The sequence below is a fragment of the Rhamphochromis longiceps genome, linkage group LG16, assembly GCF_057381845.1.
Source record: "Rhamphochromis longiceps isolate RC_006_pf linkage group LG16, R_longiceps_female_GT1.1, whole genome shotgun sequence".
Classification (NCBI taxonomy): Eukaryota; Metazoa; Chordata; class Actinopteri; order Cichliformes; family Cichlidae; genus Rhamphochromis; species Rhamphochromis longiceps.
Window position 1 is genome coordinate 4156224 of NC_140572.1, and position 19764 is coordinate 4175987.

The following is a 19764-nucleotide window of genomic DNA, read 5'->3' on the forward strand; positions in this document are numbered from 1 at the left end:
CGGTGTTCTCACAGCGCTAGTGACCTAGCCCCCGGCTAGCTATCGAGCTAGTGGGTAACAGACGTCTCCGAAAACGTCGGAGCGCTTTTGAAAATATGTGGTGTCTTGATAAACTGAGCAGATATTTGAGGTTTACACAGCTACATTCTCGCCTGAAAATATGTTAAACGTTTATTTTGTGACCCAGAAAGAATAATAAGAGTAATATTAAAACTAACTAGCTACCGCCATTGTTGGAAACTAAGCTGGGCCGCGCTATGAATTCTGGGACACAGCTGCTTCTTCTTCTTCTTCGGGGTTTAACGGCAGCTGGCATCCTTGTACATGCAGTGCTGCCATCTTCTGTTTCAGTCTGTTATTACACTCTTAAATCCTGCTACTTATTCCTGTGTCTTTTGCGATCTTACAAAGCTTCAAACGACGCGTCGACTATTAAATCAGTCGTCGACGATTTTGATAGTCGACGTAATCGTGACTAGTCGACAAATCGTGGCAGCCCTAACTGTCATGGGGGGGGCGGTGCGCAGAGCAAAGCAAATCTGAGGGAGAAACTTGTCCCATGATGTGTGCTTATCACCTACATAAGCGCGGATTGCAGTTTTCAGAGTCCGGTTGACGCGTTCAGTAGCATTTGTCTGAGGGTGATATGCCGTAGTGAGTCTGTGCACCGAGCCTAAGGCAGAAACAACATGTTCAAAAAGCTCACTCACAAAAGGAGACCCTCTGTCAGAAATGAGGTAAGTGGGTGTACCATGCCTAGCAAAAATGTCAGTGACGAATTTACCAGCTGCTACCTGAGATGTAGCTTCTTTGACAGCACTGGCTTCAACCCATTTAGTCAAATAGTCAACAAACACGATCAAATAAGCATTACCAGTGGGGGTGCGGGGAAGTGGCCCAACAAAATCCACACCCACATACTCCCAGGGTTTCTGGGGGACAATGGGAACCATAAGACCGGCTGCTTTTTTCTGACTTGGCTTGGTGAGTTGGCACACTGAGCATGAAATCACATAGCGTTTCACATCAGCTGCCATTTTGGGCCAGAAAAACCTAAAACGCAGTCTAGCCAATGTCTTAGAAACACCCAAGTGACCTGCTGTGGGGTGGTCATGGTAATAGTCCAGCAAGGTGCCTCTCATGGAAGTAGGGGCAAACAGTTTCAGCTCTTTCAAAGGGTGCAAAACACATGTGGACTTGGGTTCTCTGTGATACAAAAGAGAGTCATACACAACATACTGTAACAAGGTGGCATTGTCCGAGCTGTTCAGAGAGTCTGCTTCAATGTCTCTGAGGAGTGGACCTGTGACATGATCGTCTAACTGCAGCTGTCTGAATTGTGAACGGTCAGCCAGAATGACGGGGGGCAGAGTACGAATGTCCAGGCTGCCCATAACAGCATGATCTGGTAAAAGATCAGTCGGCCTGTCACAGGTCAGAGGCAAAGGGTTGCGTGACAGTGCGTCGGGAACTTTGTTCTGTGCACCAGGTTTGTGCACTATTGTGAAATCAAAGTCCTGCAAACGAAGTGACCAGCGGGCGAGTCGGCCCGTTGGGTTTTGACGAGACATGAGCCACCTGAGACTGTTGTGGTCAGTGAAGATAGTAACATGAACACCTTCAACATATGGGCGGAAGTGTTCCAGAGCCCATATCACAGCGAGGCACTCCTTCTCTGAAGTGCAGTAGGGGAGTTCAGCTTTGTGAAGGAAGCGACTAGCAAAAGCCACAACGTACTCACGACCCTTGTCATCCTTTTGCATCAACACTGCCCCAAGACCAATGTCACATGCATCGGCATGAATGGAAAAGGGACGGTTGAAGTCTGGAAATGACAGGATCGGGGCTGATGTGACATGATCCTTCAAAGTGTCCATGGCCCTTCGACAGCTGTCGTCCCAGTGGAAAGCATTGTCCTTTCTGGTGATGGCGTGAAGAGGTTCGGCATGGCGGGCATAATTCTGAATGAAGCGTCGATAATAGCCAGTCAAGCCAAGGAACTGACGGACTTGTTTCACTGAGGTTGGGGTATCAAACTCCTTAACCGCCTTTACTTTGTCCGGATCGGGCTTAACACCTGATGATGTGATGCGGTACCCGAGAAAGGTGAATTCATCGAGGCAGAATTGGCACTTTTTGAGCTTCAATGACAAGCCAGCAGCCTGGAGTCTGCCCAGCACCTCCTCTAGATCCACTAAGTGCTGTTCAAAGGTAGGTGAGGCGATAACAATGTCATCCAGGTAGACTGCGCACGTTTTGTAAATGAGGCCAGTAGGGCTGCCACGATTAGTCGACTAGTCACGATTATGTCGACTATCAAAATCGTCGACGACTGATTTAATAGTCGGCGCGTCGTTTGAAGCTTTGTAAGATCACAAAAGACGCAGGAATAAGTGGTAGGATTTAAGAGTGTAATAACGGACTGAAACAGAAGATGGCAGCACTGCATGTACAAGGATGCCAGCTGCCGTTAAACCCCGAAGAAGAAGAAGCTGTGTCCCAGAATTCATAGCGCAGCCCAGCTCAGTTTCCAACAATGGCGGCAGCTAGTTAGTTTTAATATTACGCTTATTATTCTTTCTGGTCATAAAATAAACGTTTAACATATTTTCAGGCGAGAATGTAGCCGTGTAAACCTCAAATATCTGCTCAGTTTATCAAGACACCACATATTTTCAAAAGCGCTCTGACGTTTTCGGAGACGTCTGTTACCCACTAGCTCGATAGCTAGCCGGGGGCTAGGTCACTAGAGCAGCTGAGGCTCCCAGCAAATCGTTTTCAAACCCACCGCCATCTTTCGCTACTCAGGTTAAACATATATATGTCACTTAGATAACTTAAAAATATTATTGCTTGGCTTTTTTTTAGCATTTTATTTGTTCCTGAGTAAATCGGTTTGGCTGAGATTAAAGTTATAGTTTTTACACAGCTGAATAAACGTCAAGCAGACAGCTGATTATCAGAAGTGTGAGATGCTGGAGAATTTACTCCGGTGTCCTGTTATATTTTAGATAGCAAGGAGTTTATTAAACTTCACCGAAACAATCTGCAAATTTCATTAAAATTTAATAAACTATCATCTTGTCTTTATTTTTAGTTAGCACATACCTTAAACACTTAAAGCTGTAAGCTAATGATAGTTATATAAGAGCAGAGGCTGCTGGTGCAATAAGTTGTACGTTTTACATCTAATGGATGCATGATCTGATTAGTCGACTAATCGCAAAAATAATCGGTGACTAGTCGACTATCAAAATAATTGTTTGTGGCAGCCCTAGAGGCCAGCAAGCACAGAGTTCATGAGTCTCTGAAAAGTTGCAGGTGCGTTGCAGAGCCCAAAGGGCAGCACCCGAAACTGGAAGAGACCGCAGTGAGAGATGAAGGCAGTTTTAGGCTTCGAGTCCTCTGCTACAGCAACCTGCCAATAGCCTCGCGCTAAGTCCAATGTCGAGACAAACTTTCCTCTTGCCAGAAAGTCCAAAGACTCATCTACACGAGGCAGGGGATACGAGTCTTTTCGGGTAACTTGGTTGAGCCCTCGAAAGTCCACACAAAACCTTGGTTCCGTGGCAGCTCTATTTACAATGACTACAGGAGCTGCCCAAGGGCTTGTGGAAGGTTCAATGATGTTGTCCTTCAACATTTGTTGCACTTGTTCTTCAATCACACGTTTCTTAGCAGGTGACGTGCGATAGGGTGGGAGATTGACAGGTGTTGCATTGCCAGTCTCTATGGCGTGCTCAGAGCCGTTCGACCAAGTTGACCATCAAACAAGGAGCTAAACTTGCTGAGCAGATTTAGTAAAGCATCCTTGTTGTTCTCTGAGAGACTTGCTTCAGACAGTTTGGCTGTTAAGTCTGAGCGAACCAAGTCCAAAGACATCAGTGTTCCAGGTGAATGTGAGTAATCATTTTGAAGGTCCTCTTCATTGTCTGCGAGTGGGCAGGGGATGTCCTCAACGTAGACTGTTCTAGTGGGAATGTGAATAGAAACAGAAGCTCTTGCCATAAAATCCATTCCCAGAATGAAAGGAGAGGACAAATCTGGTATTATGGCAAAACGCTGGTAAAAGTTCTTGTTCATGAATCCAATATTGAGCCAAATAACACCAACAGGGATACAGGGAGCATTATTGGCGAGGTTAACTGCAGGACCATTCCACTCACTTGTGTTTCTAGGGTAAGAGTCATTTACTTGAATGAGATCTGTTCGTACAGCCGAGAGGGAAGCACCCGTGTCGAGGGTAGCATCCACAGATGAAGCATTGAAGTTCACTTTCGTTCTTAGTGGGGTATTCCAGTGGACTTGTGAAAAATTGTCTTCCAAGTGTCCAAGACTGTGTCCACCGTGTAGTGAATCGGGCGTGTGAGGCTCCGTTAGTAACTGGGGGAAGGTTGGCCTCTGTGAAATGTCCTCCCCCCCCCCCCCCCCCTGTAGTTTCCCAACTGCCTGTATTGTGGCTGGGATGTGGTGCTGCTTAATTCCACCTTTTCATGGCCAGGGTCAGAGGGGCCAGGTGCTGGCAATGGCTGGACTGGGCCATGCCTAGCGGTGTTCGAGGCTCGTTGTGGCAAATGAGGTTGGGTGTTACAGTTTGGGCAGGTGCGTGTAGTGAACCCTGGCTGAGAGCATTTGAAGCAGTAAGGTTCAGGCTTATAGTTGTCTTTGCTACATAAAGCAGGCTGTGGTCTTTGTGGTCCAAGCACTAAGTGAAGCTCATGAGCGCGTAGCAGCAAGTCCATTACAGAAGTGACATTAGCGCCATACAGGGCAACTCTGTATTTTTCGAGAGCATGTCTACTAATTAGGTCAATTCTGTCTTTTTCAGGTGGGGGGCTCTTCAGTTTGTCAAACTCACTCAACATGTGGGCGACAAAGGTTGGGAGCGGCTCGTCCTGAGCCTGAACACGATCCAAAATTCCTCTCAGGATGCGTTCTTGGTTGTCGGAGGGCAGAAAAACTGTCTTAAACAGTTGACAGAATTTAGCCCATGATGTGATGTGGGAACTCAGTGCCTTGAACCATTTCCCGGGCTCTTTTGCAAGAAAGTGTGGCAGTTCGTTTGGCAATTGCCCATCAGTTAGGTTCAATGAGGCTTTGTATGTGCCAACTGCATTTAACCAGTCCTCAGGTTGCACTTCTCTCTTTTTCTTTCTCCCAAGCGGAGCAGCGGCACACCACGGTATCCAGAAATTAGTCGGGTCCCACCTGAGCTGAGGCTGTAGCCATGGCGGGAGAAAACGTCCGAGAGTCCGCAAAACTGGGGGGATTTCCGAGACAGTTCACGTGCTAGAAGAGAAGAATCCTCGGCGGGATGCAAAAATCGTCTGAAGTCCAAGGGGAAAAAGTTCGGGCGCCAGTTGTAACGTGCAGTGGAGGTGTGCAGGTGGATAGCGAATGAGCAACAGCTTCTGACTTTCCAAAAAGTACTCATTTATTTACAATATCAAAAATAAAAGTGCTACCTCTACCACACATTACTAAAGAGCACACTAGTCCGCGTACACACGGGAGCATCCATTACAGGAGGAGTGCGAAGAAGAACAAAAAGGGGGTGACACCAGTCGTGAGACAGGAGGCGCCGCCATGTGGTGATACACTGCATTACAATAGCAACTGTTACAATATAAATATTGTTCTGAGGCTTTTTGTTGGTTGAGTCTGAAATTGATTGTATGTACAATTCATATCCTTATAAAACGGCAGAAATATGGTGTTTTATTAATAAACTTACATTTATGGATATAAAATAGGGCTGCCACGATTTGTCAACTAGTCACGATTACGTCGACTATCAAAATCGTCGACGACTGATTTAATAGTCGACGCGTCATTTGAAGCTTTGTAAGATCCCAAAAGACGCAGGAATAAGTAGCAGGATTTAAGAGTGTAATAACGGACTGAAACAGAAGATGGCAGCACTGCATGTACAAGGATGCCAGCTGCCGTTAAACCCCGAAGAAGAAGAAGAAGAAGCAGCTTTGTCCCAGAATTCATAGCGCGGCCCAGCTTAGTTTCCAACAATGGCGGTAGCTAGTTAGTTTTAATATTACTCTTATTATTCTTTCTGGGTCACAAAATAAACGTTTAACATATTTTCAGGCGAGAATGTAGCTGTGTAAACCTCAAATATCGGCTCAGTTTATCAGGACACCACATATTTTCAAAAGCGCTCTGACGTTTTCGGAGACGTCTGTTACCCACTAGCTCGATAGCTAGCTGGGGGCTAGGTCACTAGCGCTGTGAGAACACCGGACTCCCGGCTAATCGTTTTCAAACCCACCGCCGTCTTTCGCTACTCAGGTTAAATATATATGAGTCACTTAGATAAATTAAAAATGTTGTTGTTTGGCTTCTTTTTTTTTTTTAGTATTTTATTTGTTCCTGAGTAAATCGGTTTGGCTGAGATTAAAGTTATAGTTTTTACACAGCTGAATAAATGTCAAGCAGACAGCTGACTGCCTCCTGACATCTGACCCACGTTAAACTCATGGACTGAACATACACACCCCCACAATGGACAACTGTACCCTCAAACACGCAATAATAACATGGAGTGAACCACCACTCACAACCACTAGCACTTTATATAGCCTCTGTAGAAACTATCTACACCCTCACTTATCTTAACTGCACTACTGTATAGCTCTGTGTAAATAATCATTCTGTACATTCAATAATCTTTAATCCTACAACTGTTTACAACTTGCATAGTTCCCATTTCTGTATAGCTGTATATCTCAGATTTCTGTAAAGTTATTTATTTCATATTCTGTATAGTTTTTCATATTTATATCCTGTTCATAGCTTGTACTCACTACAGCCTGTACATACTTAGTTATAGAATATTCACAACATACTTCATACCGTGTACATTATAACATACCATAATAGACCCATTTCTGTAATATACTTACATATCTATACTATTGCTAATATATATTGTAATATACCTATATCACTAAAGCACTTCTGGATGGATGCAAACTGCATTTCGTTGCCCTGTACCTGTGCATGTGCAATGACAATAAAGTTGAATTCTATTCTATTCTATTCTATTCTGATTATCAGAAGTGTGAGATGCTGGAGAATTTACTCCGGTGTCCTGTTATATTTTAGATAGCAAGGAGTTTATTAAACTTCACCGAAACAATCTGCAAATTTCATTAAAATTGAATAAACTATCATCTTTTTATCATCATATTTTTAGTTAGCACCTTAAAAGCTTAAAGCTGTAAGCTAATGATAGTTATATAAGAGCAGATGCTGCTGGTGCAATAAGCTGTAGTTTTACGTCCAGTGGATGATGATCTGATTAGTCGACTAATCGCATAAATAATCGGTGACTAGTCGACTATCAAAATAATCGTTTGTGGCAGCCCTAATATAAAATAGCTAAAAGTATTAACAAATATTTTATAAAAAAAACATTTATCATTCTTCCTGGGGAACTTAAAGAAAAACAATAAAACATTTCCCCATCGTAAAGAAAACTCCCTTAAAATATGGACAATAACAAAACTGCTAAATTCTTCCAGAATCTCTGTGTAGAGGAACCAAAAGAGATGTGCCATAGTTTCTGGATGATCCCCACAGAAAGTTCAATTAGTATTTATGTCTCTTTTAAATGTTACCATATAGTGACTGGCTGGGTCACATTTATGAAGAATTTTATATGAGATTTCCTTCACCTTGTTCACAATTAGATATTTATGGGATCATCCAGACTGTCTTCCAGGTGATATCTGGAACATGTCGGTTCCAGTAAGATATTCTATATATGGGAGAGACATGAGATCTTCTTGGAATAAACTACGTATTCTCTTATTGCTGTTACCAAGTTCCTGTGAAAAGCAGATTTTCCCCACTGCTGACTCAGCTGGATCAGGGAGAGTGACTGAGGCAGATATTGAGCTGTCAGTGTTTTTATATAACATTAAAGTCCCTGAGGGTATGGCACCAAGCACCATTGAGAATTCCCCAACACTGTTTGACAAGTTTGACGAGCATCTTGACTTTTGGTCTTTGGATATTAACAGTCCTGGATATGTGACTTCTTGTTTAACAGAAATGTTACAGAGAGCATTTGCAGTGCAGCCTTTAATTGCTAGTAATTCACATTTTTTTAGATTTCGACATAAAGCAGATGCCTCAGAGAAATCACTAATAACACTAAGGGCTGGACGGATTTGATTTGCATTCTTCAAGAAGAGTGTGGTGTCATCAGCTAGCTGGCTGATGATGAGCTCCTTATCAGCTGTGCTGATTCCTTGTATAACAGGTCAAATCTCGGGGTGGAGTCTTAATCATTTTAATTGAGCTATTGCCATTCGTGTACAAGGTTTTGATAGCTTTACAGAAAAATGCCAAATTTTTCCAAAGAGTGGAAAATAAATTGATGTTCAATTGTATCAAAAGCCTTTTAAAAATCCAGGAAGAGAATGAAGCTATAGTCAGATACCAAATCAGAGTAATCAAGTAGATCTAAAACCAGTCTCATGTTCTTAGAAAGGTGTCTGTTTCTCATAAAGCCTGATTGTGTCTCATCCATAATTGTGTCCAAGAACTCTTTCATTCTGTTAGCAAGTACTAAAGCCATAATCTCATAGTCATCATTGAGCAGACAGATGGGTCTCCAATTATCAATAAGAAGTAAGTCTTTGTTTGGCTTTGGAATAAGTGTTATGAGACCCTGAGCAAGAGTAGGAGGGAGGATGTTATTCTCTACACTTCCTATGAAAAGCTGCAGTAAGAACGGAGCCAGGAGATTAGAAAATGATTCATAAAACTCTGCAGTTAAACCATCTGTGCCGGGAGATTTGTTGGCCTTAAGTGCAGAAATAGGATTACAAACGTCCTCCACAGTCAGAGGGCTGTCACAGTGACTTCTATCTTCCACAACAATAGTTTTTAGGTTTTTAATATTATTGAGAAACAGCGTTGAGACATATATATATATATATTCTACTTTTCTAAATGATTGACTATTTCAATGGAGAACCTAAATGACACGGACCCGTGTTTGTTATTACATATCTCTATTTTGAATGTGACAAGTCTATCATTGCCTGTTATTCATAGGTATTAACAGAGTTTTTGGCCTTTTTTTCCTCTATAACAGTTAATTGACTCTTTACAGTGGCCTGCTATGGTTAATAATAACATGTTCAGTCATGAGTGAAATCAAAGCTTTTCTTCACTTTAGCATTTAACATTCCCAACAATATAATGTGATACCTTAATTAAAACACAGCTAATAAAACACAATTTTCTTAATGCAAACATCAGTGACTCAACATTAGCAACCAAAGGGTTCAGTCTGCAGCTCACACTCATGTGAAGCTACAGCCTCCCCCTTTAGTCTCTGTCATCCTTCTGCTCCTGCAACAACAAAGCAAGACAAAACCTCCACCCTTCTTCTACAGGCTGGGTGAATTGTTGTGGACATTCACTAATCCTAAAGTCGGCACCGTTTTTGTCTCAGTCTCAAGTCAGTTAAACTTTTAGTCGTCAGTCCATCACAGTCCAGTCACATGCATACATCCACACACATTCATACCAGATATTGCTGATAATGGAGTCTCACGCGCAGCCTATTCGAGCCTCCATCACCAGCAAGATGACGTCATCATTTTAAAGGAAAACAGCTCCTTGTTTTTGGACTGGATTGACTCGCTGCAATCCTTTTAGGCTCAGGACTTCTCATGTGATCAATGTCACATATAAGTGAATTTCTCCCAAGCCCATTATAATCATGGAGAAAAACACTTTGCCACTGTTTCCAGTAAGAATATTTTATAGCGCTTTAAAGTTCAACCTCTCAGGTCTGGATTAAAGAGCTGATTTGTTAAATCGGGAACTCACAAAATACCAAAATATCACCACCGGTGGATCACACCTCTCAGATGTTCTTATCTCAGTGCACTGTAACAAAAGCACAAACAAACGCAACCAATAAAATACTAATAAAGTAACAAATACTGGGGCCCATTGCAAACATGTCCAAGCATAAAACCATCTTTCTCTCTCTTAGAGAAAGAAAACAATCCAAACCTCACTGATAAAATCAACCTAGTGTCAAGCAAAACCCAAAAATCAACCAAAACTTCACCAGAAAGTTTTCCTCCCTCCCGGGACAATATTGTGCAGGAATACAGGCACCGTAACTCCTTTTTGCACTGACAAAAACATGTTGGATTTACTTGATTCAATAGTGGACACTGGTTGCACACAAAGGTTTTGCTTTGGCAGAAACTTAAACAACTGAGTTAAATCAACACAACCTTTTCATATTCAGTAAAGCTGCATGTTGTGTTCATAAAACACGATTGAAACATGTTCAGATGGAGTAAGTTGAGCTCCTGGAACATTTTAATCCTTCAATTGAAATTGAATGGGTCTACAACAACTACCATCCTCCTATCTCTATCCTGGTTGCAGCAGGGCTGGGAAATAACCCTGAAGTGATAGGTTACCAGGCAGGGTACACCCTGGACAGCTCACCAGTCTATCAGATAGAAACACACAGCCGTTTACATTCATGGATAATTTAGCCCAGGACCTTCTTACTGTGGAGCAACAGCACTAACCAGCATGCCAACAATGGAGGAAATACAGGAAAGCTATGATTTCCTGTATTTGAGGCAGAATTCTTTTGTTCTTGCCCTTGACAGGTTAATCCACAATAAATAGCAACAGCATGCATGTGGTGTGTGTGTGGTTGTCTGCCTCTTATAACTCCAGTGATTTTCCTGTAGTTTGAAATCTTATGCGGTGTTGACACAATAATTTGTTGTAAACCAGGAAATTCCCAACTGTGGTAGAAAGCACAGCTTAGCCTTAGCAAATGTTCAAAGAAAAGTCGTCACTTCCTGATTTCTGCTTCACTGATAAATATTGTCACACTGGGGTTTTTGCAAATGATATCAGTGAGCACTGTGTGGCAGCTGGAGTCAGACAACTGAAGCTCCCACAATCAAGACCACAAACAGCTTTCAAAGGAGATTTGAAGCTTTTCTGGCAGCAAGCTTCATGATTTATGGGACTGGAACTGGAACAGAAACTACCTGATCACCAATGGTGAGCTGGCATGGAATTATTTTTATGACATTTTATCAAAGTTATAAATAAGCATGCCCATTAACACATAGTGAGTGAGCATGTTGTCTTCCCACGCAGTGAACAGCGGATGCTAATGTTTTTGTCACTTTTACAGAGTCAAACTCAAAGTAAGGTCAGTGCTTCCACGCTTTAAACGCTGCACGCTCACACTCTCTCCACACTCGATAGATTATCCATTGTTCATCTGCACACAGCTGCGGTTTTAGTAACACAGTAACGCAGTGTGCTTACGGGAAAGTAACAGTAATCTAATTACCTTTTTTGCAATAGTAATCCCTCACTTTACTCGTTTCTTGAAAAAAGTAATCGGATTACTGCCCATCTCTGGTTGGAGCTGTGCACTTGTGGGTTCCACCTTGTGTACACGTTTATCTTTGCTGTGTGTACTTGTACCTCTGAGTGGAAGCTGAACTCTTGAGTTCGAGTATCGAAGCATCAGCTGTGACGTTAAAGTCCAAACAGCTCGTTCATTTGACGTGCAAATGAACGAAGGTAACGCCGTTTTCATGTGGATGTGTCACTGAGACACTTTCCACATCCACAGTTCACAAAATGGGAAAACTATAGAAGTATAACAATGAAGAAGTTACTATGTTACGGGTCCCAAGGATGAAGACCTCGATGACAAATATGTTACCTGTAAAAGCAGGTGAAGAGCAGAGTAAGGAAGACACGATGCGTCTCTGCTTTCCTCCAGAACGTGTCTGAGGAAGCAGCGGAAGGTGGGCTCCACTTACTGCTCCCCGAAACCCCGGAGCAAGCACCAAAGTTCCGCCCTCACTGCTTTCTAACATAAAATGAATCCCTGTTACATGGATTTTCTATCCTCTTAAAGAAACTGAAAATAAATACATATAGCAATGAAAAATGTCCCGTTACATGAGTGTTTTACACAAAATAATATTCATGTGGTCATTCCCTCACAGGGGTGCCACAACTACACTGCTGTTTTGACAGAGACACAGTGTGTTTATCTAACTTGGCTGAAGCCAAAGTTCTCCAGACAAATTCAGTCTGTTTCTGCCAAGTGTGAACTCACTGGATGAGCGCCAGATACACAGAATCAAAAAGGGATAAATTACTTTTCTTATGTCATGTTCCCGTCACAAACTGGCTCAAGGAGAGGGGAAGCAGGAGTCCACAGATGAAATGTTCCTATAAATAAAGTGGAATTTATTCAAACTTTACCAAAACTTCAACACATCAAATACAAGCAGTTCAGCAGGGAGTGGATGTGTGTTGCATGTGCCAGGTGGATGCAGAGAGAGGCCAGGGCCACGTTCAAACCTGAACACGCTGCACAGTGTTTTGTTCCATTTGTTAGGGATGAATGAAATGCTTCCTTGAAAGGATGTGTGCAGTCACCAGTGGGCGTGGAAGCATGTGCGCCCTCATTTGGTGGGTGTGCAAGAAAAGTCATCCTGTCACACAGCAATGCCTACATAAATCACACCACTCTGCTTAAAATAATAATGTTTAGTGAAGCAGGTGAAGCAAAGGGCTGCTTTTAATAGGCTGGGAGACCCAGGTGTGCTGCTTTAGCTGCTGAGCCTCTTATGACAGAACAGCGGAGAGTGGTAAGAAGGGAGGAGGGGGTCTGGCTGTGTTTGTGAACGATAGATGGTGTAACTCTGGGCATTTCTCTATCAAAGAGACGCTATGCTGTAAGGACATTGAGCTGCTAGCGGTTAGCATGAGACCGTACTATCTACCACGAGAGTTTACACACGTGATTATGATAGCTGTGTATGTCCCGCCCTCTGCTAACGCTGCAGCAGCCTGTGAGGTCCTGCACACTGTAACCAGCAGACTCCAAACACAGCACCCTCAGGCCCTTTTCCTGATCTCTGGGGACTTTAAAGATGATGTAACCATTTAATTATGGTTACATAATTAATTATGTAATTAATTATGCAAAATGCAAAACGCTCAGCTGTGTCTCCAATCAAAGCTCTGTAACTTCAGAGGTGATGTTCATATGTTGACTAATGGTTTTCTTTCATTTTTGATGTACTGCAGAATATTTGTATAAAATCCAGGCCAGGAAAATCTCCTTCATGTGTTTCTGTGTTTTGTCTTCAGCTACGTTGACACAAAGGCCTCTGCTGTGACGCTCACACCTTTGATAAAGTCTGGAGAGTGTCAGCTTCCTGTTTATAGATACAAAAATATGTAATGTTGTGAACTCTGGCCGCAGCGGCGCAAGAAAAAGGAGAATTACGGGAAGCACTCACAACAGGTAAAATCAAAATAACAAAGTAAAGTAGGATAAAATAAAAACCAACAAAAGAACAACACAATATACTTCCCCGTACTGTTACTGCTAACCTCTGTTAACCTAGTAACTCTTACCTTCTAACTGACAGCTGGTCAATAAACGAGCTCCATAAACGCTCCATATTCACCTTTACATGGAATATAAAGGGAAAAGAAGAAACACAGTGCTGTGTCAGCGTTAGACATATAGATATATCCTTGCTTTTAATACATTTGAAGGTGGGTGGGAGAGGTGCTTCTCCGCGTAGTCTACGGTCTCTTTGGGATCGGTAAAGCTTTTCCTCACATCACCATGGGTCACTAACAGCTTTGCAGGGTATAGCAGTCTGTACCTGACGCCGGTCATCCCACGTAGTCTTCCTCTCATATTTGCAAATGCGGCTCTGCGTTTCCAACAGAGGGAGGGAAATCTGGGAGGATGTTTATTTTAAAAACCCTTATACATCAGGTTCTTGTTCTCTGCAGCTTTCAGCAGAATTTCCTCACCAATGTGGTAGTAGTGCAATCTCAAGATGATGGGCCGAGGAAGATGACTTTGTTTGGGACGCTGGCGATTCACTCTATGTGCTCGATCGATGAGTGGCTTCTCCTCGAGAGATAGCGCCTCCGCCAACAGGTGTGAACCAACTCAGTCATCTTGGGTCCCTCTGTGCCTTCTGGTATTCCTGCAGTTCTTAAATGATTCCTCCTGGAGTGCCTCAAGAGCTCCACATCTCTCATCTAACTTCTTTACCTCCGCAGACAAACGCTCCACAGTGGCCTGGAGAGTGGCGATGGTGTCAGAGTGGTTCGAGGCACAGTCCTGCAGTTCAGTCAAAGTGTTATCATGCCTGGCCACGTCGCTTTTTATGTCCGAAATTGAGGGCTGGATGCTCTGGTTCAAGGATGATATCTCGCCTCCTATGGTGGTAGAAATCTCTAATATGCAAGTGTCCAGTGCTAGTTAGTTAGTTCTAGTTCTAGTGGTTAGTGGGGCTTTATTTGATGATTCTAGTGTGTGTTACATTGTTGTCATATTGTTGAGTCGCAGAGCTGTACAGTGTTACAGTTTCTGTAGAGTCTGGTATAAGGAACTCAGATCCCTCTGTGAATAATGTTCACTGAAACTGATCTGTAGTTAATGAACTAGTCAGGATTTACACTAGAGAACGTTTCTGCCATTACATGGCCTGTATTTGTAGAGCGCTTTACTCGTCCCTAAGGACCCCAAAGTGCTTTTTTGCCCAAGGACACAACATGTCCAAGCCGGGGCTCGAACCGGCAACCTTCCGATTACAAGACGAGCTGCCAACTCTTGAGCCACGATCGGCCCACATATTGTTGTCTTTTGTTGCAGACACCAAGTGTTGAGATCCTGTCTCAACCTCCTACATTCTTCCAGCAGGTTACACATTATTTTTTGTATTTGGAATCAAATATATGTGTCAGTTGGGCCTAGTGCAGGGGTCAGCAACCTTTAACACCCAAAGAGCCTTTTGGACCCGGTTTCCACGCAAAGGGTCAGGGTTCGGGAAAACACTGGGAGCCGCAAATACTTTGTGACATCTAAAATGAAGATAACACTGTGTATATTGTTTTTACCTTTATGCTTTGTGTGAACAACTACAGTGTGTTGCTTATGAAATCCATGAAGTGCTACAGAGAAAATTACATTTGATTTATGTAATGAACACATTTTGAGCTCTTAAAGAAATATAACAAAGGAAAGCTGAACTACAATGATCCATGTAGCAAACACAAACTGTTATATCGCCTTTGGGCTTTTGGAGCCTTGACCTGACTTTTAAAAAAAGCGCGTTCATGCAAACATCGTCGGGTCTGCCGTGATATGTTTACAACGGGACTTCTGCTCCTGAACCTCTGCGCACAGCGTCTGCAGGTAAGGTAACTTTATTTATACCCAAAGGCAAGGTAAATTTGCTTTACAGAAAAATGACAGCATTTGACATCCCTTTAAAAACACACATACCTAGTAAATATATAAAGCTCACTGTGACACATACTTTAATATTTCGAATCAAAAACAGTTCTTATTTAATTCAGTGACAGCAACGGGGACAAAGCTGTTTTTATAACGCTTTGTCCTGCATCTCGGAAATAGAAACCTCCGTCCTGAGGGAAGAAGCTGAAATTCACCCCTTAGAGGATGGGAACCATTTTTAAGGATTGATAAAGCCATCCTCTGTACCTGCTCAGAGTACAGGGAGGCTAAACAAGACTGTGGCTCAGCTATCAGACGACTGGACCATCTCACTATCTGATTCAGAGAGTTTTTCTCTGTGACAGAGGTCTGACCGAACCATGCCACCAAACAAAAGGATAAAACAGACTCAATAAAAGAACGATAAAACAAAGATAAAATTTTTTGGTCAATGTGGAAATGAACAAGTTTCCTAAGGCAATAAAGGTGCTGGTGACCCTTTTTACAAACTGATTTGCAATTTTGATCAAAGTTCAGTTTTTCATTGATTATGGTCCCAAGATATTTATATGATTGTACTTGCTCTATTTTCTGACCTTTAATTAAAGTGACTCCGTGCCCATTTTGTTGTTTCCTAAAATCAACAACCATGTCTTTTGTTTTAGATATGTTCAGCTGGAGATAAGACTCCTCCCACCACTGAACAAAGTCATCAATGACTGGGCCGTGGTTAGTTTCACCCTCTTTCAGTAAGCTGACAATAACAGAGTCATCTGCATATTTAATAATGACCCTGTTTTCATGTCTGCCCTGACACATGTTTGTATAGAGAGTGAATAATAAGGGCGATAGGACGCAGCCTTGAGGAGAACCTGTGGAGGAGAACACTGGGTCAGACACAACCCCATTTATTCTCACTCTTTGTGACCTGTCAGTTAGAAAATCTAAAATCCAGCCCAGCAGGTTTTTCCTGATTTCAAACTGTCCTAAAAGTCTTTTAATTAAAATATGGGGCTGTGTTGTATTAAAAGCCGAAGAAAAATCAATGAAAAGAAGTCTTGCAAAAGTCCCTTTACTCTCTACATGTTTAAGAATCAGATTTAGTAAAGTCAAAAGTGCGTCCTCCACTCCTCTGTTGGGCCTGTATGCAAACTGCATTGGATCCAGCTGACCTTCAGTCTCTTCATAATCACATTTCTGAGGATTTTTTCAAAGACTTTCATGACAACTGAAGTGAGGCAACAGGCCTGAAGTCGTTTAGATTTAGGGACAGGAACCACGACTGCTTCTTTGCAAAGAGAGGGCACATGTTGTGTTTGCAAGGATTTGTTAAAAAATAACCTGAAATATAGGACTGAGTTCATCAGCACAAGGTTTAATTAGGCGGCCACTAATATTATCAGGACCTGGCTCTTGTTCACATTGACTGTATGAAAGGCCTTTTTAACATCGCTGAGTTCAATGATAAAGTGCTGAGTATCTCTCAGTTTCTGTTTCAGTTCCCAAATATCCTCGCTGAAATCAGAAGAACTAAAACGAGCAGAAAACATGTTTAAAGCATTTGAAAATCTCTGTCTGAATTAAAACATCTAAAATGACCTGACTGCTGCTCTGGGGATTTTGAAACCCTGCTATGGTTTTCATACAAGTCCAGGCAGACCCAAAAGTTTTTGCAGCAAATTTGCTTTCAAGAAGGTTTTTGTCTGTTTTGCTTTCAAGATCTCGATTTTCATTTCCTTGGTAGCTGTCTGAAAATCGGTAACAGCCCCTCTTTAAAGGCCTGTCTCTTTTTCCTTAAACAGGATTTGACACTTTTAGTGACCCATGGCTTATTGTTAGCGTAAATTTTAACGCGCTTACGGGGTATAATCATGTCTTTACAAAATACTGCACAGGAGCTAGTAACATCCACCAAAGCGTCGAGATCATCTCCACAAGACTGAAGACGGGGCTGTACGAAGTCACTTTATCTCTACAGGACTGTAAGCTGTCGTCTGTGAGGCGTGAGCGTGTTTGTTTGAACACAGTTCACGGTGGAGAACAGCTGCTGACATAATGTGGATCCCAAGATCCATAACTGGCCTACCTGGGGCTGAAAGTCTCCATAAATGCAGGCGTTTCGGCGGCTACACCGGCTTCCACGAGTGTGACGCTTATTTTGAGAAAATAATAGAATATAAATGTATTTTTATATTTCAATATCACAATAATCTTCCAATGTAGAACTACAAGTTAAAAAAGAAGTAACATAAATCAAATCCACTTCAGCTAAATACTTCTCATTTATTTCCATCTTACATGCTGTGACTGCAGCCATTCCCACATCTCTGTGAATGGGACTCATGGACATGGATCAGTGGTTGTTGATCAATGGTCCTGAGAATCTGCATAATTAAGATGAAGGAACGGAGCTCCCAGCCCATCGTTCCTGCAGCTGCTTTCAGTCTTTATGCAAATGTCCTGTTTGTAAGACTGAAACCTGCAGCTGAGACTGAAGACGTCACCTGATGATGACGACACGTTTCTCCCACAAAACGCTGCGTCCAGATGAACAGAAGCAACAGACTCACTTTCCTGGATGATTGAGATGCATCAAGACTTCATTGTGTGTTACTTCTCATTCAGCACAGACACATTATTCCTGTTAGGTCATGTCAGCTGTCACTCAGTACAAGCACAACTGTGAACAACACAAACTTCTCTTCAATGTGTCACAGAAACACTAAGTGTGAGAGCCTGTATGACACACAGGACAGACTGTAAGCTCTGCTGGCTGCACAGCACTTTGTAGCAGTTTTCCAACATGTCCTCCACCCGTGATGTCAGTGGTGGGACCCCAGTCACAGCACTCAGCACCACCTCCTTTAAATGGATTTTATAGCAGTTCCTCCCGTTACTTGGTGCAACGCTTCTTAAATGTGTTTTTGCAGGATAAAACACAGCAGGTGGTGTAGAGAGGACGTCAGCTGACGGAGCAGAGGGAGGCAGACTGTGGATAAATGACAGAGTGAGAGGAGAGCAACCATGACAGAAGCACAGGTGTGGCAGATAGAAGTGGCTTTATAGACACTTATTGTCAGTCCTCGTGCATGCTGTGGAAATAAGTGTCTGTGTCATGAGGTGACATGTGAGCTTATCTTTGGTCAATAAAGCTGAACGACCAGTTTTCACTTTGCTTGTTACGCTTGTTTAGTGACGTCTGGGTTTCTGTGGAGCCCGAATTTTGATGAGTTCTGGTGAAATCATCTGAGATCATCTGAGCATCGGTGAAGAGTCAGCAGAGAAAGTGTGGGACAGAAGTTTGCTTTGGACACATGGACTGAAATCAAAAAGTAACAAACAGGATTTCCAATGGACAGTATGGAGAAGTGAAAGTACACAAAGGCTGTGCTGGAACACGTGTGTTACACTTTTTGACAGCTGAGAACAAAACACAATATTTTGCATCATCTCTGCAGTGTCTCTTCTTTCCTCTGCTGTTGTGCTTTTAGCTCCAAACTGTTTCAAATGGTTTGTCAGCAAGCTGACCTCTGACCTCTGCAGTACTAACTGCTGACCCGTACAAAGAGCGGGCGTTTCTGACCTTTGACCTGCAGCTGTATGTCTCTCAGTCTCAGTTCTTCTCTCCGTCACTGATGGAGCAGGTGTAGTTGCTGCTGACAGTCAGTCGTTTGTTTTCTCAGAGTGAGGCTGAAGTCTGAACTGTTCAGAGCATCAGGTCTCATCAACGTGCGCTGCTGTAACGCCGCTTTGTCCTCTGAGATCACCAGGTATGAAACCTGAGTGCTGACAGAGCAGCATGTTCCCCCTCATTCACCTCCACCACCACAGCCAAGGCATGCTGGGAAACTGAGGACACACAGACGGAGAACTGAAGTGTCTGCTGTGTGTTCATCTCAGAGTCCTCACAGGTGACACATTAGCTCCAGAACACCAAGCCAGGTGTTTGAAGCCTGACAGGGATTCTTCCCATCCAGAGGGAGGATTTAGCTGCACAACAATGAACATTAGTGTGTAGTTTAGAAACACAGACTGTGCCTGCACTGCATCTAGTGAAGAAAAGTGTTACTGCCAGAGAACCAGGCTCCTTTAAAGCAGCTGATATTAAGGTTGAAAAATCAACAATAAGCTGATGTAATCAACGTTTCACAAAATGGTCAGCAGCTAAAATCTGGAGCCGTTCTTTGGTGGTAATTAACAGTTTGTTCTTGTTAGCTAATTATGTCATTAAAGGTAGCAGCAGAAGCCTTGTGTTGAAAGCCCATTCACTCACACATTCACACAGTATGTGTGTGTCTGTGTTACACTGTGGACATCCCTTCTGTTGGAGCGCCATCTTGTGGCAGGTTTAAGAAATGTTCTTCTTGTAAATCCAAACTGATGCACCTCCATAGCAGACTGTGGAGGCTTTCAGTGACATGAAGACTTGATTTATACTGTCATAT

General features: G+C 42.7%; 1 protein-coding gene across 4 annotated transcripts in view; it reads right to left on the bottom strand.

The window, feature by feature from the left end:
• LOC146650417 (phospholipase D1-like) overlaps nt 1-19764 on the bottom strand; it is a 179322-nt gene that overhangs the window by 67868 nt on the left and 91690 nt on the right. The window contains exon 1 of one of the 4 annotated variants that reach the window (XM_085385481.1): nt 11759-11874. The exons of 2 other annotated variants lie outside the window; for them this stretch is intronic. The gene's annotated coding sequence lies outside the window, so the exon portion shown is untranslated. Of the gene's footprint in view, nt 1-11758; nt 11875-19764 lie in introns of those variants that run through there. One more of the 4 variants, XM_085385478.1, reaches the window with a different exon arrangement.